Here is a 23,285-nt window from a genome sequence, read left to right as displayed (position 1 = left end):
TTGTTTAGGCACCACACCCAGTGCTCCATGCAATACGGGTCCTCCTTAATACCCACCACCAGGCTTACCCAACCCCCCACCCCCCTCCGCTCCAAAATCATCAGTTTGTTTCTCAGAGTCCACAGTCTCTCATGGTTCCTCTCCCACCCCGGTTTCCCACAACTCACTCCTCTGTCCATCGCCCCATGTCCTCTGTGTTATTCCTTATGTTCCACAAGTAAGTGAAACCATGTGATAATTGACTCTCTCTGCTTGACTTATTTCACTCAGCATAATCTCCTCCAATCCTGTCCATGTTGATACAAAAGTTGGATATTCATCCTTTCTGACGGAAGCATAATACTCCATTGTATATGTGGACCATATCTTTTTTATCCATTCATCCGTTGAAGGGCATCTGGGTTATTTCCACAGTTTGGTGACTGTCTATCGCTGCTATGAACATCGGGGTACAGATGGCCCTTCTTTTCACTACATCTGTATCTTTGGGGTAAATACCCAGTAGTGCAATGGCAGGGTCATAGGGTAGCTCTATTTTTAATTTCTTGAGGAATCTCCACATTGCTTTCCAATGTGGCTCCACTGACTTGCATTCCCACCAATGGGGCAAGAAATTGATTATTTATTATTTGAGAGAGGGAGAGAGAGAGACATTGAAAGAACAAGTGGGAGGAAGGGCAGAAGGAGAAGCAGACTCCCTGTGGAGAAGGGAACCCAATGCGGGGCTTGATCTCAGAGCCCTGGGATCATGACTTGAGCCAGAGTTGGATGCTTAACCAACTGAGCCACCCAGTGTCCCAGAAAGGGGTGTCCCAGAAAGAAGGTGCTTCTACAGAGGTCCTTTCAGATATGATGCTAACTGAGCACTCCAAGTGTGTGGATAAGACCACTGATAGCTCCTAGAGTGGAAAATTAAACTAAGCAGCACATGCAGAGTATCTCACAGCCAAGGCTGAAATATTTCAAATCAAGTTACAATTATTAAATAAATGAATAAATATGCAACCAAACCAAGCAAGATACCAGGGCTGTCAGTTGCATTACATATTTTAATTACATATTGTGATGCTTACATCCTCAGGCTTGTAAGCAAGTGATACAATTTTTCAAATTGAATAGAGAGAAAATGGGTAGAAGAGAAAGACATAGAGAATCATCAGAAACAAAGATACAGAGACAGAAATAAAAACTGAGGAAGAAACAGAATGGTAGATTCACAATTCAGAGACCCAGAGAGGGACATAAGAGAGAACCAGAGACTGAGAGCCAACATGTTCACACATCCTCGGGTTGTTCATATTTAATTTCCAAGTGGTTCCATCAAAGGCATCCTTTCTACTGACCAAGAATAGCAGGTCTGTCTCATTAAAACTATCCCCAGTCTGGTTGGAGGGATGAATTGAGGTCAGCAGAAATACCTTCTGAGAATCACCATGTTCATTGCAGCATTATTTATAATAGTCAAGATGTGGAAATAACCTGTGTCCATTTGTAGAAGAATGGATAAAGAAAATGTGCCCTATGCATACATCTGTGTGTGTATATAGTTGTCTATACATTGAGCCATAAAAAGAAGGACATCCTGCCATTTGAGACAACACGGATGGCTTGAGGATGTTACGCTAAGTGAAATAAGTTAGGCAGAGAAAGACGAATACTGTATGATCTTACCTCTATGGGGAATAGAGTGGTGGTTGCCAGAGACAAGGGCTAGGGGAAGAGGGTATTGGGGGAAGGTGGTCAAAAGGGGCAAATTTCCAGTTATAAGATAAATAAGTTCTGCGGATCTAAGGTACAGCATGGTGATGAAAGTTAAAAATAACTTTATCATATTTTTGAAATTCGCTAAGAGAGTAGATCTTAAGAGTTATTGTCACAAGAAGAAAAAATTGTAACTATGTGAGGCAATGGATGGTAACTAAACTTAGTGTGATAATCATTTTGTAATATATACATGTATCCAATCATCATGTTGTACATCTAAAAACAATACAGTGTTGTATGTCAATTATATTTCGTTAAAACCAGAGAAAAAGAGAACTATTGCCTGATAAAATAAACCTGAGTCTGGTAGGTGGCTAGTGTTAGGGACATAGAAGGGATGCTTCCTTGGGCAGGCTGGGAGAGCTGCAGCCCCCATCGGTGGGCATAAATCCAGCAGGTACTTCTGCAAAGGTTGGTGTGTGGTTGACTGTGGGCAATGGCATGGATTTGGAAAAGACTCTCCATATCTCATTGTTTCTACTCATTGCCAGCCATGGCCTTGCCACTTAAGGTCATGTGATATTGGGCAAATGAGTCAACCTTTCTGGACCTCACACCTTCATAAAATAAGGTGTATCAAGGAAATACACAAATACACGAAGACTTCTGTAAGGACTTCTTTCTTTTCTTTTTTTCCTCTATTTCTTCCTTAATTCGCTTTTTATTTTTTTCATTAGAAGTATCTTAAAAATGCCTTTGGGCTCTGGGAGAGGTATATAAAGAGAGTTTTTTTCTCAAATACCCATCAAAATGGTCATAAGGGAGCAGGGAGATAAACATCAGACCCCTGAGATCTGGGGAAAAAGCTGGAAGATCTTGCCTTGAGCTCAAAATTATTTGCAGTTTTAAGATTTATTTTAAAAGTCCATGAATTTTACATTTTACTCCAAGTTTGCATCTACCCTACTTTGTAATGATCTAAAATAATGGCATTTCCTCTATTACTGGCATTCCAGGAAAATGTACCATGTTTATCCTGTGGCTTCTTGTTCTCCCGGCATGTCACCGTATACTCCTTAGAGTCTGTAATCCCTGGCTTGAACAGGGTGGCCTTAGGTATCAGCTAATACTTGGCAAGTAGAGCTACAAAAGAAATGGGACACCCAAAGATGACACTGGTTTTGTTGTGAGCCCACGGGGTCAGTTGTTCATATCCAGGCTTCTCTAAATCGCTAGCTGGAAACCCTGCTGATTTAATGCTCAGACTAAAGTACAAAGATAAGAGGAGAAATGGGTTAGAGAAACAATTTAGGGGTTTTCTGAGGTTTTCAGCCTCCTGAAAATTTGGCTTAGATTTGAGGTCTTCTTGGCCATGTAAGGAGTGCTGACGGATTCTAGTCCTCTCGAAGAGGATCTTTATCAAAGTCAATCATCCTGGGCCCCCTCAAGGGAGGTGAGAATTTGAAATGGTACTTGAAACCCAAGTAGTCCCCAAGTAGTAATTATAGTTTTGGGGTCCCTGAAGTCCTCAAGGTCCTCGTGGCTCCAAGGTATAAGTGATGTTTAGGATAGTCATGCCAGTGAGAAGACATCATCTCACCTCCTGCGGTCATTAAATTAAAGATCCTGTTGTCACAGAAAGGTGCTGAGGGTTCAAAGAGCCTTGGAAGAGGATCTTTTCAAAGTAACCATTTGGCAAGTTGTCTTACACCACACAGATTGTCTCAATCATTACTAACAGACGCATCTGCAGCAAAAGGCAATTTTGCAAGCCCAGGCAGAAAAGAACTCGTGTTCTCCTGAAATCTTTCCCTTGGCTCATATTAAAACTAGCCAGGAGAAGAGACATAGCAAAGTTTATTAGGGACAGTTCCCTGGGGAGGAAAATAATGGGGATAATGAGACAAATATTGTTAAGGCATCCTGGGACTTCGGAAATAAGCAGACTCTGGTCCGTTGCAATAGCTGGTGCAGAAATGACTTTGTTATACATAAGTTTACAAAATGTGTTCTGTTGTTGTACTCCAAATACATTTGAAATTTCCTAAAGGGGCTGTAGTCACTTTTAAAAGTATCATCACCATGAGGAGCCAACTGAATGGCAATCAAGACTGCCTTGCTGATGTACATAGGGTAATACTATAACTTTCTTTTGGGTTGAGAGTCAGGCTTCAGAAATAGCCAGAATGAACAATGTAGGTGTTTGGAACTGGAACAGCCTGCCAGGGTAGGAATATGGAGAGACAACGAGGGAAGCTCCCATTTAATCTCCAAGCTTGGTTTTCTTTAGGAAGTAAGAATGCAGGCTTGGGGAAAAGGTGTTGGGTCAGCTATCCTGTCTGGGATGTTTGGGAGCTGTGCCTAGTGTAGTCTAATTTTAATCAAGAAGGAAGCAGATGGAGTGCACGTGTGTATATGTATGTGTGTGTATGTGTGTGTGTGTGTGTGTGTGTGTTAGAGAGAGAGAGAGGGACAGAGAGACTGACTTTCTGGTTAAGATGAGATAAACCATCTATTCAATGGCCTAAAAGCCATTGATTGACATGGTAGCTCCAGGTAAGTGCTACCAGAACTCCTCAAGTCACAATACAGTTCACATATGCAAAAATGAACTTTTATTGATACGAAATCACATTAGAGAGCCTTACGTAGCATATCTCTCCTATGACATTGTGGGTAGCCGTGACCCCACACATATAACGGGAAGGTGCAGGAGGGTGCGGCTCGAGAGGCCCCTCCATGTACTACTTCCAAATATATTGATCGTCTTCCTATCGGCCTGCTCTTGGCATTTTACGAAGTTGAATAAATCTGAACACAAGCTGCATGGGAGGAACATCTGGTCTGTTGTGAAAACTCCATGTAGAGGCATTATATAGTGGTTAGAAACTTAGAGAAAGACCCTCTAATGTATGGTTAAGCTCAAAGCTTCTGAAGTCAGACTGCTTGGGTTCATATCCTACTAGCTCAAGCTCACTGAAGCTCAGTTGTATCATTTGTAAAATGGGAATAGTTGTAGGTCCTTCTGTAGGATTTCTTAAAAAGATTTATTTATTTATTTTAGAGAGAGAAAGAGAGAGAGAGGGGACATGAAGAGGGGGGAGGGGCAGGGTCTCAATGAGATACTCTGGTTTCACAAGCTGACTGGCCACCCCAGACAGGGCCACATTCAAATTCGCACTCAGCAAATGACAAATTGCTTCCTGTCATGGACTTTTGGAGTTAGACAGGAAAAGTGAAAAAATAGGACCGTTGCATTTCAGACAATGTTGAAGGTCCCTAAGACAAAAAAGTCACACAGGAATGCCCATTTGCTCAGGGGACAAGAGGTGGGGCAGCACCCAACAACTGTCCTGTGATGAACTTGGAAAATCGGCCCTGCCCAGCTTCCTAGGTGAGATGGGCATGGGTGGAGGGTTTCAGGAGCTGAGTCGGGGAGGGGGGTCGCTGGCTGGACTTACCTGAGGCTCAATGAGGTCCTGACTCCCTGGCATTCTGTAGATGCTTCCCATTGTTCTGAGATAGGTGTTTACTTTCTCTGATTTTGAATGAATGTAACTGGACAGGTTCACACATTAAAGAATTGAAGAGTAGGGCAAGTTCAAGGCAAAATAGAGATCCAGGCCCACCAGTTCTTCAGTGTTCTTGCCTCTTTTTTTTTTTTTTTTCTGCATATTTTTTACCTCCTCTGAGAGCTCCCTACTTCTTCTTTATTTTTTTTTTTAAAGATTTTATTTATTTATTTGACAGACAGAGATCACAAGGAGGCAGAGAGGCAGGCAGAGAGAGAGAGAGGAGGAAGCAGGCTCCCTGCTGAGCAGAGAGCCCAATGTGGGGCTTGATCCCAGGACCCTGGGACCATGACCCAAGCCGAAGGCAGAGGTTTAACCCACTGAGCCACCCAGGCGTCCCGAGAGCTCCCTTCTTAAAGGGCTCCTCACCCTTTTCTATCGCTGTCCTCCCTTCATCAATTCCTGCTTCAGCAAAAGATTTAACATTAGCCGTTTACATTTCATAGTGAATTTACGCCATCTCTCAGAAGTACTCAGGTATGGCTGTAAGTGGACACAACTGGTGTTGGCTTTGACTTCGCTCGCATGTTCATTGCAGTGTATTGGGGGCTCCACTGTAGATCTCAGTGGAAGAAACTTCAGTCATAGAGGGAGTTTTAATTCACTGATCTTACTTTGATCAAACAAAATATCATTTGTACCAAAAAAAAAAAAAAAGTCAGGGAAGACCCTCTACCCAACAGAAATGACAAGCAAAGGAAGGAAAATAAGGAGATAAAAGAGAAGAAGGAAGAGAAGGAGGAAGAAAACTGAAGACCAGAAGGAAGAGAATTAGAGGAAGCATCACCACCTCCTCCTGGCAGCTAAGGACAGAGAAACCAGATGACAAGCTGTAGGCAAGGTGCCTGCAGAAGTGAGAGCTTCGTGGTGTAAACAGGTGCCTCAGAGAACAGTGCTGAGTTTTAGAATTCCTTTCTCCTTCTCCGTGCCTGGGTGGCTTGGTCGGTGAAGCATTTGGTCTTGATCCTGGGTCCTAGGATGGGGCCCCGCATGGGGCTCTCTGCTTAGTGGGGAGCCTGCTTCTCCCTTTCATTCTACCTGCCGCTCCCCCTGCTTGTGCTCTCTCACTCATGTGTGCTCTCTCTCTCAAAAAAAGTCTTGCCTTACAAAAGAATTTTAAAATCAGCTTACTACTTTTCTCATTTCTTAGATTGGTACCTCAACATTTGCACTGTTACAAAGAATAATATGTGCATGTGTGTGCACACGCGCACACACTCTCTCTATTTCAAGAATTCTCTTGGACTTCTTATCCTTCTTTGATTTTTTTCTCCCATTCTTCTCATGACCTAGTCCTTTCTCTTGCTATTTGATTTATTTGAAGGTTTTCAAAGTCAAAATTTATTAAATTTTTGCCTTTAAAATGTACATTAAAAAAATAAAACCAGGAATGTCCTGAGGGTAGCTCAGTGCTGGGCACAATCTGGAAGTTGTTACAGTCTCTACTTGCAGGATTTAAAATTTTGCTTTTGTACCGAGATGAAGCCAAGAGGAGGAAAAAGAACAGAAAATCATGAAAGCAAAGGAAAGAAGTCTGAAGTGTCCAAATGTATTAAGTGAGCTTTTTTTTTTTTTAAACAGATTAAAATAACCCAAGTGACCTGAAACACAGCAACTTTGTAGATAGGGTGTGTTGGAAACGATAGATCAGTTTAAAAATATTTTTTTAATTTTAATTTTTATTTTTTCAGTGTTCCAAGATCATTGTTTATGTACCACACCCAGTGCTCCATGCAATACATGCCCTCCTTAATACCCACCACCAGACTCACCCAACCCACCACCCATCTCCCCTCCCAAACCCTCAGTTTGTTTCTCAGAGTCCACAGTCTCTCATGGTTCATCTCCCTCTCCGATTTCTTCCAATTCACTTTTCCTTTCCTTCCAATGTCCTTCATATTATTCCTTATGCTCCAGAAGTAAGTGAAACCATATGATAATTGAATTTCTCTGCTTGACATATTTCACTCAGCATAATCTCCTCCAGTCCCATCCATGTTCATACAGAAGTTGGGTATTCATCTTTCTGATGGAGGCGTAATATTCCATTGTATATGTGGACTATATCTTCTTTATCCATTCATCTATTGAAGGGCATCTTGGCTCTTTCCACAGTTTGGCAATTGTGGTCATTGCTGCTATGAACATTAGGGTACAGATGGCCCTTCTTTTCACTACATCTGTATCTTTGGGGTAAATACCCAGTAGTGCAATTGCAGGGTCATAGGATAGCTCTATAAAAATGTTTTTTTCTAAAGAATAGCCCTTTGCATACATAAACTGCCTCACTGATGCTATTGTCGAGGAGGGGGAATGTATAGCTTGAGGGAACCTTGTAGTTGAGTCACAGCAGAAGATGAAACATTTATGAAGTCACAGCTTGCTTCCAGCCTGACATACTATGTAGGCTGTGATGGCAAAGATGCTGCTGATGGAAGTCATATGTTGCAATCAAGTTTTCTGGTGAAGGACTTCCTTCTCTCCCATGTGCTACTCCTCTGAGAGGAGAAAGATTTGGGGTTTCTCTGGCACGATGTTGGTCTCCAGGGCCCCAACTATCTGCCCCAATCCCACTGTTTTAGTGGTAACTTTCAGATCCTGAGTACTAGATTCCTAGGAAGCAGAGCTGGCTGCTGGCTGAGGTCCCATGATAACTCCCCAAACAAAGCAATCCAGTTGCACATTGTTCTGTGCAGTTTCTGTCTTACATTGGCCCTTTCTGTCTGGGAAACAAGTGAAGACAGTAAAAGTTATACTCTCTATGTCATGGGATGTGATTTATGCAAAAGGGTCCTCACTCTCTCATCCTGGGCCACTGATAACCACTGGTAAGTAGCATGCACCGTGATCATGGGTGTGGGGTCTGAAGAAAGACACCTGGATTTGAAACTCGACCTGACCCCTTATCAAACGTGATCTTGGGTGGATCGTAGCACTTTTTCTAGTCTCAGGAGCTGCTTCTGCAAATGATGGTTGAATAAGACACATAATATATACAAAGTATTTAAGGTAGTGCCTGACACTCCATCAACATTTAGGAAAAGTTACTCATAATTATTACTCCAATCATAGCCTGTGCTACATGGATCACATGCTTGTGAATGCGGATTATTAGCTTTGTTAACCAAGTTGTAAATACGTGATGGTGCTGAATATTTTTCTTTTATAGATACGCAGTTGTGACAGTCTCATCCTTTGCTAATCTTTCTTTCTTATACTTTTTAAATGCTTTCTTAAGATATGAAGTATTAGGCAATTTCATATAAAAATAAAAATACTAAATTAAATAAATATATAAAGACATATAATACATAAATAAATATATGTAAATTGCTAGATATACTTGTATTAGAATATGGACTTCTATCAAGCCTGTCTATTATTTTTGTTGATTCCATCAAGTATAAAGCTTTACAGATATTGTTAGTTTGTTATAATATTTCTTTGGGCACAGGTGTGCCTGGGTGGCTCATTCAGTTAAACAGCTGACTCCTGATTTCAGCTCAGGTTATGATCTCAGGGTCCTGGTATCAAGCCCCGAGTCAGACTCCATGCTCAGCACAGAGTCTGCTTGAGATTCTCTCTTCCTCTCCTTCTGTCCCTCCCCTGTTTGTGTGGTGTGCTTTCCTTCTCTCTCAAATAAATAAATCTTAAAAAAAATAAGAATCTTTTTTTGGACACAAAAAATGGTAAACAATGTGGCAAATAAAGCTAATAATCTGTATTTAGATTTATACATGGGCTATGTCACATATATGTGTGTGCATGTGTGTGTATTTGTATACGTAGATATACATAAAAACATATATAGCTGGTCACCTTTAATCAAGAAATTTAAAATATTAATTTAGTTAAAATTTCTTAGACAAAATTAAGCCAATTATACATTTTGGTGTCATTCACATTGCAGAAAACCTATTCTCTAGTTAATGTAGTTAATAAAATTATTTCTGAAATTTTCCCATATCTGGAGAAGTAGTTTTCTCTTGCAAATTTGCCATTTTGTCATCTTCTTTGATTTGGTTAATTTCCAGAACTCTCTGTCTTTTGATGAGGTAATTTAAACAGGAATTGTTATCGCAGAAGGAAGACCTTTCTCTAAATTCTCTTCATGAGGAAGTTGGTGAACTGTTTTCTTTGAACACATGGATTATTTTCCTTTGAGGGACTGTTTCTCGATAAAGGGGAATTTAGCTTTTCATGAAGAACCTCCATATTTGTTAAAAACTAGTTTAATAATCTGCTTCACTTCCTGTGCCAAATATCAGTATGAAAAAAGTTTTTGAATATCATAGTGAATCCATGGACCACTGCTAGCAAAGGAAGAAGTGCTTTGTCAGTAAGAGGTGCACCTGTTGTTTTTTGAAAAAATGTTGAACCTACAGAAAAGTTGAAAAGGTAAGAGAATCCTGATAATCTTCACCAGACTCAATGACTTCTTTTTTTTTTTTTTTTTAACGTTTTGGCGGGGTCGACTGTTGCACATTTGGGGAAGGGCTTTGAGAGTTAATTACTTAGGGATTTAGTAGATGAGAAGGCTGAGCCACGTCTACAGCCAGACCACCCTGAACACACCCGATCTCTCCTAATCTTGGAAGCTAAGAAGAGTTGGGCCTGGTTAGTACTTGGATGGTACAGGCAGAGACAGAAAGAGGGTGGTTACTGCCCACTGGTGCATTTAAATATTCCAGGATTCTTGAATCTAATCCACATGCATCATAGTTCATGAAACACTCCCTCTCCTACCTCTCTAAGGCAAAATCTATGGTGCTAGCCCTAAAACATCCTCCACAACTCTTAGACTGATCTTCCAAAAGTTTGTTTTTTCCTTGAAGGAAGTTGTTTACAGCAAGCGTGACTTAGATAAAGAGATGTGTGGATTGGGGTAAGTAAGAGTAGGGGAGGAAATCATAGTATGATTTGCTCCAGGCCTTTACTGAACTAAAGTCAGCTCAAAACTTTGTTTGAATTTTCTGATTTTACCACCATGATTCTTTAGCAGCAGGAAGCTGGGCATTACTTAGGAGGAGAGTTGGGAAGCGCTCCTTAGGTGTACATCTGAAGTAACCATGACTGAAATCATTCAAGAAGGGATGAAACCAAGAGGAGATTGGGGCCTTATGCCTGAAGTCCTAGAGATTCCAGGAAACGCTCTAAACGATAGATTGTTCTCCTTAAAATAAAAATGAGAAAATAAATGACCAAAAAAAAATGATAAGCTTCAGAAAACTTTCCAGAATTATCTAGTTATTTTTCTTCTTCTAAACTTTTGTGTCCTAGGAAATATCACCTCTGTGGCCAAGATCTTCGAAAACCGATAAAAAAAGTAATACAACTCAGAACAGTGATGGCAAATAGCCATCACATAAGTATGGGGGGATGGAAGGTCCTGGGGCCTACTTTCAAGCTGTGTTTGAGTGTCTGAGCCAGATCAGAGGACACAGTAGTGGCTACCAGGATTTTTCCCTCTAGGTGGTTCTGCTGTGGGCCATCGGCAATCGATGGGACAACAGTCGGCCCCCTCCGTCTGTGCTCCAGAATCTCCCCTCTCACATAGCAGAAGCAGCAGAGTAGGAGATGCATTAGTGAAGTCACTGAAAAGATCTGCTGTCAATGGCTTCTTGAAGGTCATGGCTAAGTTCACGGGAAAAGTGGCACACTGGCTGTAAATTTATTACTGATATAATTTCCATCCCTGTCTTCCCCTAACCTCCACTGGCAGGTGGCTCATGGGTATGTCCAAAAGAAGTTCAGCCTCAAGATGCCCTGGTGGGGCTGGCATGATGTGAAATGTCTGCGCACCCCCCCCCATACCATCCTTATCAGTTGCTGCAATAAAGCAGCATCTGCCCCCACAAAAAGTCAAGGGCAAAGGTCATCTGGCATTCCAAGGGAACTCTCCACTGCAGGGAGCCTTCTAATTGGCTGGTATTGATCGGTAAATTGTGTCCCTGCTGTGATTAATTCTGGCCCCCCCAAACTCCCGCAGCATGAGCATGATAGGTCAAGGTTTGGGGCCTCTCACCATCCTTTACAAATGGAGCTCAAGCCCTTAAAGGAGCCAGTGAAAGATTGCAGCTTGTTAACTCTCTCCTGGCTGCTAGTGCTAAGCCAGGAAGGCAGTTTCATTCAGCTTGCTCTCCTAATAGCCACTTAATGGGATGCTAATGTGAGGAACAGGAGTTATCAGATGGCTTGTATGATTTATGATGGATTTATTACCACTCTGGGTTCCCTTGATGTTCAGTGCATCCTTTGCCCATCCATCCCTGTTATTGGCCTTAGCAAATGGTTTCATAATTAATTAATTTTTTTCCTGAAGGGGGTTAAATTATTTTTGCCCTGCTGCTTTTCCTCCATATTTAATTCCCAAGGGATGATCCCTGTCTGTGTGCCTATCAAAGATGGAATATTCTAGCTAACAGCTGTTCTCTCCAGTCTCCATTCTTTCTTACCTTCCCTGCCAGCCAAGGCCTAGTCCCTTCTTTCTTGAATAAGGGTTCTCAAACTTGATTCTTTGCTGGAATTACCTGGGAGAGCTTAGGCGTGGATCCTGCTCCCAGAGATTCTGATTTAATTGTTTTGGGGGTACTGCCTTGGTATTCAGAGTTTGAAATCTCCCCAGGAGATTATTATTATTATTTTTAAAGATTTTATTTGTTTATTTGCCACAGAGAGAGAGAGAGCACAAGTAGGCAGAGAGGCAGGCAGAGAGAGAGGGAAGCAGGCTCCCCGCTGAGCAGAGAGCCTGATGCGGGGCTCGATCCCAGGACCCTGAGATCATGACCTGAGCCGAAGGCAGAGGCTTTAACCCACTGAGCCACCCAGACACCCCACCCCAGGAGATTCTAATGTGCAGTCACAGATGGGAACCATTGGAGTTGTATCTAAACTCTTCTTAACTGCTACCTCCCCCATGGTGCTGTTTCTATGTCTACCAGTGGACACAATCTCTCATCCCTTGGAATATGTATAACACTTTGTATACACCCTTGGAATCTATACAGTACTTTGCATATTTCCATTGGCAGCTTCTTTATGGTTTACCTGTTTGTGAACTTGTCTTCTAGCCACTGTTTAACCATGAGCTTCCCGTGGGTAGGTTCAGTGCCTGAGCTATCTTCCTGCTGTTATGATGCCTTGCGCAGAGCTGGGTCTCAGTTAATACTTGTCGACCTGAGTTTTACCAGGGACCGCACTCTCTGGGAAATGGACCGATCGTCCCTAGTCTTGCAGAGATCTCAGGCGATGTGAGGGAATTCTGTATTATGACCTTGAAGATAGATTTTCTTCACCAGTGTGTCTCTGCTGCCTTCTACCGTCCCATCTTACCAGAGCAGTTACATGTCCTGGTTTGCTGGAGACAGTCCCTGTGTATGCCTTTGGTCCCAGCATCATCGTGAATAGCACCTCCTTTCACTTTCACGAAGGTTCCAGTTTGGACGACAGATCATATGGTTCCCCTGCTTCTCACCAGCCTTCTGTCCTCCTTCCTCAAGTTAGCCTAAAAAAGACAAACTTCTTCAGGGTTTAGACCTTCTTTACCTGGGAAGCTTAAGGAAGCTTCAGAAAGGTCTGTACTGATACTAAATAATTGCATGTATAAAAAAAAATGGTAAAACAAGCAAAATCATTTGCAGCATTAGAAGTCAGGATAGTGGATCGCTTTGGGGTTTTCCAATGCTTGGACTGGGACACACAGCGGCACTTCCGGAATGCTGGAAATATTCTGTTTCTTCAGCTGAGTGTTGGTTACACAGGTGTGTTCGTTTGTGAAAATTCATTACATGGCTACACGTAAACCCGTTTTCTGTGTGCGTGTTATACTTCCATAAAATTTTTTTTAATTTTTTATTTTTTTATAAACATATAATGTATTTTTATCCCCAGGGGTACAGGTCAGTGAATCGCCAGGTTTACACACTTCACAGCACTCACCATAGCACATACCCTCCCCGATGTCCATAACCCCGCCCCCTCCCCAACACCCCTCCTCTTTCATAAAAATTTTTTTAAAGGGAAAGCTAAATTATAAGTCCAGAACCGCAAAAAAAAAAAAAAATCAATACTTATCCTTATTAATTAATATGGTTGCCTTGATTGAATAATTCTTATCAAGCACCCACCACGTGCTGCAGCAAAGAGGGCAGCCAAGAAATCTGGCGTCTCTCTTCTTGGAGGCATATGCTGTTCTTGTTTTATTAAGAAAATGTATGTTGCCAATCACCAAATACAATGCAGCCTTGTTTATTATATAATTCTTCCAATGACTCTGTGACCTAGGTGGGTGGTTTCTCATATTACAGATGAGAAAGCTGTCATAGAGCTGATGAAAAGTGGGCTGAGTTTACATATAGGCTGAACTTACTCATAGTAAATTGAAAAATCAGCAGGATTTTCAGCTGTCCTGATGACAGAAGCAGATTAAATGTATGGCCTAGCTTATTGATTGGGCAGATCAAGTAAGAGAGCTTAAAATAAGACAAAATTAAACTCCAACCAGAGCATAAACAATTTTGTGGCTTTAAGTAGAAAAGACCACAGCCTCAGTAGCTGAATTGAAGTTAAGATTGATAGTTTTTGGGTTTCCAGAAGGCATTATAAAATTCCAGGCACCATGAGGATCTCAGTCTCAGATTAAGAGAATTTGCCCAGGTTTCTACAGGAGCCCTGCCTGCAATTTGAGCCCTGTTCTAGCCCAGGGCCAAGGTTTGCCAGCATGGAACCTTCCCAGGGAGTAACTGTCTTGCCTTTTTGGACGAAGCTGATGTGGGCAAATGAAGTGAATTAATTTTCAGGTGATAAATAAATCCTGTGGTGAAATGAATAAAGTAATATGTAATACTGGACTAAAAAAATGTAGCTCAAAACACACAGGGGTGGGTAAAAACAGAAACTAACCAACATAGAGAATGCCAGAGAGCCGTCTATTGAAACACAAATAAAGCAGCAAAATCCCGGGCCTCTTGTACAGTACTGAAGTGAGTTTTAGCTACTCATGCTGGGTTAACTGTTGATGAAATGTCATTGAGCTTAAAATAAAATAAGTCGGTAGCCCCAGATAACACTCTACAAGATCAAATAATGTTAGGCCACTATACCCAGTTATATGAAGAAATAACTCATAGCAATGTACCAATACGTCACGATTTTTCACAGGAAGCAGTACGAAAACTACCTGGATGGTTGGCAGGCTTGTTTAAAAGCTCATTTGCTTCCCTTCGTCACTGTCCTTTCACCTTTATATGTCATATATCCTGGTCTCTTGTCGATGTGGTTGTCAAAGTACCAGCTTAATAGTGCTGGTCCCTCCTCAGAGATGCGTTCAATGTAAAGATGGCAAAGCTCCCTGCCGAAAGGGAAATGCAAAGAGCTGGAGTCAGCTGAAATCACGAGATATCCGGTGACAATAGGACTGTGTCATTTTATGACACATATCCCTGAGGTACCAATGAACTTTGCACAGTTTTCTTTTCTTTTCTTTTTTTTTTTTCTGTTTTATTATTCTGACATCCTGGGGGGGAAAAAAAAAAGAGGACGAGGAAAGACATTTCCATTTTATACAAAAGAAGGTTGGGCTCAAAGACGTTAAATGAATTGCTCTGGGTCGCTTTAGTTTTTGGGATTTCCTGGTTTCCGTAAACAACTACCCATCTGCCCTCACTTCTCACACATGCAAGCACACACCTCTCTTCCCAACCCCAGGGCACTCTGTGTTCAAAGGAGCAGAGTTCGTGTCTGTGATGGGAGCGGGGTGTCTGAGGTCGAGGAGAGTGCCCAGAACTTCCTGTTACCTGAAATGCCCCACAACACGGATCATGCACCCCATCTCCTCCTGGTTCTGTGCAACAAGTGTTTGTTTCATTAAACTCAACCTGTTTGGGGTCCTTTTCCACCTCCTGCAGCTGTCCAACAAGACGACACACTTTCCAGCTTTTTGTTTTTGTTTTTTTTTGATTTTTAATTTTTGATTAACATATCACAGCACTCACCATAGCACATACCTTTCCCAATGTCCATAACCCAACCACCCTCTCCCTACCCCCCTTCCCTGGCAACCCTCAGTTTGTTTTATGAGACTAAGAGTCTCTTATGGTTTGTCCCCCTCTTGATCCCATCTTGTTTCATTTTTTCCTTCCCTACCCCCCAAAGCCCTCACTTTGCCTCTCAACTTCCTCATATCAGGAAGATCATATGATAATTGTCTTACTCTGATTGACTTATTTCGCTAAGCATAATACCCTCTAGTTCCATCAACGTTGTCGCAGATGGCAAGATTTCATTTCTTTTGATGGCTGCATAGTATTCCATTGTATATACATATCACATCTTCTTTATCCATTCATCTGTTGATGGACATCTAGGTTCTTTCCATAGTTTGGCTATTGTGGACATTGCTGCTATAAACATTCGGGTTCACGTGCCCCTTCGGATCACTACATTTGTATCTTTAGGGTAAGTAGCTAGTAGTGCAATTGCTGGGTCATAGAGTAGCTGTATTTTCAACTTTTTGAGGAACCTCCATGCTGTTTTCCAGAGTGGCTGCACCAGCTTGCATTCCCACCAACAGAACAAAGAATCTAATCAAGAAATGAGCAGAGGACATGAACAGACATTTCTGCATAGAAGACATCCAGATTTCCAGCTTTTGAGTCACAAGACCTGAGTTGAACTTTTAGTTCTACCCACTTCACTGAAGAGAAGACCTGTGTCTGTCTTATTCTGTCAAGTGTTCAAGCTGAGTAACTTCTTGTGACTTCTGATTTCTTATCTAAGGGGTATCTTAAAGAACTAATTTTATTTTACTTTTTTTTAAGGGCTAACTAATTTTAAACAGACTAACACAGGAGTCATCAAAGTACAGTGTAGGTGCCTGCTGTCGATGTATGGAAATAAAATTTTACCAGAACACGATGATGCCCATTCATTTGTTTATTGTCTATGGTTGCTTTTTTTTTTTTTTTCCCGCTACATCAGAGTTGAAGTTGCTGCACATAATTGGACACACTATGTATTAGTTGTTTAACCTGTTTTGTTTTTTATTGTTGGTTCTCACTGCTAAATAGGTGCTTGCAATTGGTCATTATTCGGTCATCCTATCCTTTCTCAGAAAGAGATTGATTACACTTTCTTTTAACAGTGGTTTCCTAGAGAGTTTTGACTTCACTTTGGGAACTTCTACATCTTCATAATAATGGGAAGTTCATCTGCAGTGGATGGGGTTGTGTGGCTTGGGAAGAGGAGTGAGTGGGAAGAACCGTCCTCCCTATTTCTTGAGTGGGTCCAGTGAGGGGCCGTCATAGACAACACTTCAACCTCAGAGCTCTAGGTATTTTTTTGGTAAAGTTTTCCATAATTTGATTTTTTAGTATTGAAATCTTTAAACAGAAAGTTGGCTTTTTTTTTTTTTTTTTTTTAAACAGAGGGTTATGTGGTGTCAGGAACAAGTCTAAAATTTCCCCCCAAATTTCGACATTGTTTAAAAAAGAGAAAAGGGGCACCTAGGTGGCTTAGTTAAAAATCTGACTTGTGATTTCAGCTCAGGTCATGATCTCAAGGTTGTGAGATGAAGCCCTGTGTTGGGCTCCAAGTTGAGTGGGGAGTCTGCTTGAGATTCTCTCTCTCTCTCTCTCTCCCTCTCCTTCCCACCCCTATTCATGCTCTTTCTCTTTGGAAAAAGAAAAGAAAAAGAAAAAGAAGAAAAGGCCAGTCGTGGTTACTTTGTGAAAACAATCCAGTAAAAAGAGGTCCTCTTTGGGAGGTCAGAAAATCTGGGTCCAAGTCGAAGTTCATCTTAGTTTTATTATGTTGGGTAAGTCACTTAATGTGGGAGTATCAGTTGTTTCATTAAAAAAAAAAGGATAATGATAAACAATACTTGTTTCAGTGCATGGTTTTGAAGCATGGAAGAGAACGCAGGTAGAGAGCTTTGTAAACTATAAAGCCATCCATAGATGTAACCCATATATATAACAAGGTCTATTCCAGGGTTTCTGATTACTTTCATTTGGCATATGTTTTTCTATTTATATCAGACTCACAGTTTTAATTATGGATGTTTTACAAAAGTTTCTGATATCTGACAGGATTGATCCTGAGGAAAGTGTTTTGCTAGTCTTTTTCTGTTTAGAGTTTCCAGCCCTCATTATAAGGTAACACACCAAGCTTGAGAATCAGTCAGTGCCAATTCTAATGACTTCCAAGAAAAATCTGGTTGCAGTTTTGGGTAGAATTATTTTAATAATTTAAGGTTAAGAAGTCTTGGAATCTTTATATTGAATAAAAACAATTATTCCTATTAATTATTGATGATGAAAGGTTTAAAAAGTTTTAATCCACTTCTCACTGAATTTGTAGGTATTTTCTTTTTTTTTTTAAATTTTTTTATTTTTTATAAACATATATTTTTATCCCCAGGGGTACAGGTCTGTGAATCACCGGGTTTACACACTTCACAGAACTCACCAAAGCACATACCCTCCCCAATGTCCATAATCCCACCCCCTTCTCCCAAACCCCCTCCCCCCAGCAACCCTCAGTTTGTTTTGTGAGATTAAGAGTCACTTATGGTTTGTCTCCCTCCCAATCCCATCTTGTTTCATTTATTCTTCTCCTACCCACTTAAGCCCCCATGTTGCATCACCACTTCCTCATATCAGGGAGATCATATGATAGTTGTCTTTCTCTGCTTGACTTATTTCGCTAAGCATGATACGCTCTAGTTCCATCCATGTTGTCGCAAATGGCAAGATTTCATTTCTTTTGATGGCTGCATAGTATTCCATTGTGTATATATACCACATTCTATTTGTTTCTATTAGAATAGCTTCTCTTTTGTTATATCGTATCTTTGCTTATCATGAGTACATAAGGAATACTATTTCTTTTTAGGTACTTCTCTTATTCCAAGCCACTTTATGACTCTTTATTAATTAAGCACACTTTTAACTAACTTATTTGGTTGTACCATTTATAGACTTAGGTGATTTTCGAATGCATCAGTATCTTATTCACCAAACTGAATCCCTTTTTTTTTTTTTTTAAAGTTTTCATTTTATTTATTTGACAGCACGGGAGAGCACAAGTGGGGCAGCGGTAGAGGGAGAGGGAGAGGCAGGCTCCTGGCTGAGCAGGGAGCCCGATGTGGGGCTTGATCCCAGGACCCTGGCATCACGACCAACTGAGACACCCAGGGTCCTTTTGTTTCCCAACTTACTGCCCTAACCAGAGAATCTTAAAATGATGACACCAGAGGATATTCTTTGTGTTTGTTTCTTCCTGATTTTGGATATTTCCAGGGGTTGCCTATTAAATATAATCTTTATTTATTTTAAGCCAAGAGCACCTTTATCACATTCAAGGGGTCTCTTTCCAGTTTATTTAATTGTTTACTTTTTAATTAGGAAAAGGTATTGATTTTATCAAATGTGATGTCTATGAAACTAACACCTAGTTTAATTATTGTTGAATCCGGGAATCCTCGGTGGATTATATTTTCCTTGCAAATCAGTCTTGGTGGGCAGCAGGCTGGCTCTGCGAACCCTGCCATTGTGAGCTTGAAGCCCTCAGTGCCGACAGCAATGCTTGGGAAAGTGGACTGACGAAGAAGAGAAGGTTGTGAAAGGTTGTGAGGTCCTCTCTTGGGCATGTTCTCCAAAGTCGGTAGCTTTGAGCAATTCTTGCAGATCTTGGCAGCTGACATCACAGTTGTTCACACTAGGAAGAAAGGACATTAGAGGGGGCAGCCCGCAATATGTAGAAAAGGTTCAGGACACGCCACCCCAAAATAGGTGGCTTTGCTATATTGCTTACTTTGAGTTGAAAGCAGCAGAGGCAAGAAGAGCAATCTGACAATTCTTTTGCCTTCTAGAAGCAGGAGATAACATTCCTGTATCAGAATGTTGCTCTTCTGTATCAGAAGAAAGAAACAGCATCATCAGAGAAGGGAACTCTCCGGCTGAGATTAAAAAAATGCATACAAACAGACCTTGTTAAAATAGCTTGCTTACCTCTATTCTCTATAGTAAATAGTATGGCTACTTTTCTACAATTTCTATTCTTGGTTCAACCCCACCCATAAGCCCTCAGGCCTAGTCACTTCTTTGGGGCTACATCTCTCTTGGGGGGGCTCCTGTTACCATGTAAATAAAATGTATATATTTTCTCCCCTTACTCTCCTGTTCTGTCACTTCCCAGCTGGAGATAGTAGAAGGGTGGAGGAAATTCTAACTTCCCCTACCATGGGACTGAAACTCAGTGGCCTCCTGAGAAATACGAAGGTAGGGAGTTGTCAAAAGTGGGACCTCTTCAGTGCGTCTCTCCCTGCAAATGAAGGAGCAGGCCATGCTCCCTCAGCCTTGCCCGACAACGCCTCAGCATGTCTGTGGAGTTGGCTTGTGCCTCCGGGTTTCAAGAGTGGAATTTCAATGCCATGGGTCTTGCATTTTAAATGCCAAGCCCCAAAATACCCTCTGAAATGTAGACAAATGAACTGCTAACATCAGTGTCTATACCAGGCTCTTGCTGACACTCCGGCCACTTGGATGACCTTTCAACATGGCATTTAAAAAAAAGTGAGCAGTGTTTTCCTCTTCTCCTGGCAGCTCAGAATAGCTGTTTCCTTTCTTATAAACAAGTCATATCTCTGGGAATTTCTAAAACCTAATGTTGTCTGCTCAGAAGCCGTGACTCACACTGTTTCCTGGCAATCCTCACATATTCATGAACACCTCTTGAGGAAAGAATCTCAGACAACAAGAGTGGTCACAGAAAGCCTCAGATTCCTTCATTTCAAACACAGGAAGCTGAGAGACAAAGGAAAATACCACCCATAGTCCCTGGCCACGGCATCCCCCCTCTTCTTGGCTGAGCTCACTTTTGTGGCTGTCCAAGCAGGAAGGGGAAACCCGCCTGGAAACTTGTCCCAGCCTTTCTTTAGGTCACCTCCCACCGGGCACCCCTGCTTGGGAATTTACCTAGCTCAGCTTCCTCTTGAATCTGGGGGTAAAGGTTCTCCGAGGGGGACTCTCCAGGGAAATTACCAGGAAGTCACACATTCTGAACAGTGGGGGCTTCCTCGCGGCTCTTAAGAGGGAACCCTGGCAAAAGTATCTCCTTTCTGCACGTTCTCTTCCTGGTACTACCCTTCCTCCACCCTTGGCCCCATCTTGCCAATTGTTTAGTCCCTCTTGAGTGCCACATCATTTTCCTCATACTTCCTAAATTTTCAAGAAACAGAGCTAAACCATTTTTACTTGGCTTCTGCCATCCCAACAGTATAAAAACCTGTGTGTGTGTGTGTGATGCATATGTAAACAATAATGCAAGGACCTCGGCTGAAGAGACCGGGGCAGAAAAACTGAAAATGCTCTGGGTAAACAGGATGTTGCTTTGGCTCTACTCATTTCTTGGCTTTATACTAATGAAAGGACCAAGGATTGATCTGTTTATGGCTCAGCAAATGCCCTGTGTGGAAGGGTTAATCCCAGCTGGCCACTGAGTAGACTGAACACAGTCTCACTCGGACCAGAACACTGGAAGTCTTGTGACCATGACTGCATGATCTGTGGGATAACCATGTGTAACATACAAAAATGTGGTGGATGTGTCAGTCGTTTTCTCAGTTGTCATGACCCAATAATTTTCGGTATTTTCACAAATAAGGACACTGTACTGGATAAGTTTAATTATTTCTTCAAGATTTTTTAAAAAGTCATAGCAAAGCTGGAACCGAGACCTAGAACCTAGACCTACCTGGAAGCTAGGTTCTGATTCTAAGACAGTGCAGTGGGATGGGAAGGAGGAGAGAGAGAGAGAGAGAGAGGACAAGCATGTGTTTGAGTGTCATAATTTATAATAAGAAATATATATTTGGTCCTTATCTCTGTTTCTGGCATAGAGCTCTTAAAACCCTTAGAATTCCCTAAGGGATGAGAAAGGATCGAGGTGCCATCCGTTAATGTTAATGACATGACTTTTGGAAGCAATTGAGGACAGGTGGCATCTGGTTGCTAGGGGGGATCCAGTCCTGTGGTTGTAGAGCTGGGACTTCCACTCCTTTTCACCCCTCCACACCCGCTCTGGGGAGGGGAACGTAGTTAGAGATTGAGTTCCATCTCCAAAAGCCTGTGATTTAATCAATCATGTCTTTGTAATGAAAACTTCATAAAAATCCAAAGGGATAGGAGGGAGATTTGGAGAGTTTTTGAGTTCGTGAACATGTGGAGATGCAGGCAGAGTGGTGGGTTGAAGCGGTCGTGGAAGCTCCATGCCCTTTCCCTTACAGCTTGCCATATGCATCTCTTCCATCTTGCTGTTTCTGAGGTATCTCCTTTTACAAGGAACCAGTAATCTAGTCAATACAGTGTTCCTCTGAATTCTGTGACCTGCTCTAGCAAATTAACTGAACCTAGAGTCGTTGGAACCTCCAAACTATAGCTGGTGGGTCAGAAATCTAGCCTTATGATGAACATCTGAAGTGGCAGTGTAGACTTGTAGAACTGAGCCCTCATTCTGTGAGATACGATGCTATCCCTGGGTACATAGTATCAGATTGAGTTGAATTGTAGGATGTCCAGCTGATGTTGGAGAGTTACTTGGTAGTGTGGGAAAAATCTTCACACACTGGAATTTGTGACCAGAATTAAAATAAGCATTACACTAATATAATTAACTCATTTCATTTCTTCCTCAACTCTTTAAGGTGACCAGCTTATTCAGCTTTGCCTGGGACCTTTTTAGTTTTAACACTGGAAGTCTCACATCCCTAAAACTCTCTCAGTCTTGGGCAAATCTGGACAGCTGCTCATTGCATTGGTTGCTATCTGGAAAATTTCTGCTACAGATCACATGGATCATTAAAAGACAAAGGCAATCCATTTATGATCTGAAAGAACCTGGGTCATTGGGGGATACAGTTGGAATCCATGTATACTATGCATAACCTGTCTCTAAACCTCTTACAGAGATGGTATAATTTTGGGTATATAAAATGCATGGAATATTTGTTGACTTGATATATAAATATCACAACAGTTCATGTATCAATATTTGTGGGATAAGCACAATTGCAAATAACATAATTTTAGGTAAAACCAAATCCATGAACAGTGAAGTTTTTTTTTTTAATATGAAGCCATTGTTTTCTATATAAATATGCAATTTCTTTGAACCACACTAAATTACATATCTTGTCTAATTTTTTTATGCCTGAGTCCAGGAGTATTCACTTTTTATAAAAACTGTACTTCTAAAGGGTTCTTTGAAAAAGTAGGTTTTTGTAAGTCATATTTTTCAGTGCATTAGGGATGTTATTTTATAGAGTCAATATAGCTTGGTTGGTTTTGCAAATGCTGGTTTTAGACATACACTTACTGTGTCATGTGGAAGTGGAAAATACCTGTGCTGAAACACTTTGGGAACAATAAACTTCCGGAGTAATATAAAGTTGGTGGGTCTGGTTCTGTCCTGATATATTGGTTTAAATCTTCAGCAAAATAATTTCCTGTTTTCTCTGGAAATAGAAGAAGCCAACTTCCTTTTCTTCTATGACTGTCTCTCTCGCCCCAATCCAAAACCTCCCCTAGTCAGACACCTGCTTCCTCTTAACTTACCAAGTTTTTTTGGTGCTTCATCTTTCTGGTGTGATGTGTCTGGATTTTGTTTCGTTTTACAGTACAGCTTTCAAAGAACATCAGGAAGTGGTTGTGAGCCAGGTAGGATCTTGATATTGTGAGGAGGCTTCCCCTGCAGTAATGGTATGCGGGTGGACAAAGTGATGTCGGAAACAAGCAAACTCTGAAATGTGATCAACCTATAGCTCGGTATAGCTCAGCTCTCTTCAGTTACTTGATAGAACCTTTGTTCTTCCATCTGGAAAGAGTAGCTAAGACCTTAGATGCTCTCGACAGTCGAAGAAACTTAGTTTCCAGTGGCAACAATCAAAAGGAAAAATCAGGGACAACCCTCTTCTTCTCCTTTCTTAAAAGCAAAAAAGGGAGCTTGGAACAT

The sequence above is a fragment of the Mustela erminea genome, chromosome 8, assembly GCF_009829155.1.
Source record: "Mustela erminea isolate mMusErm1 chromosome 8, mMusErm1.Pri, whole genome shotgun sequence".
NCBI classification, from domain to species: Eukaryota; Metazoa; Chordata; class Mammalia; order Carnivora; family Mustelidae; genus Mustela; species Mustela erminea.
Note: the sequence above shows the minus strand (reverse complement) of the source record.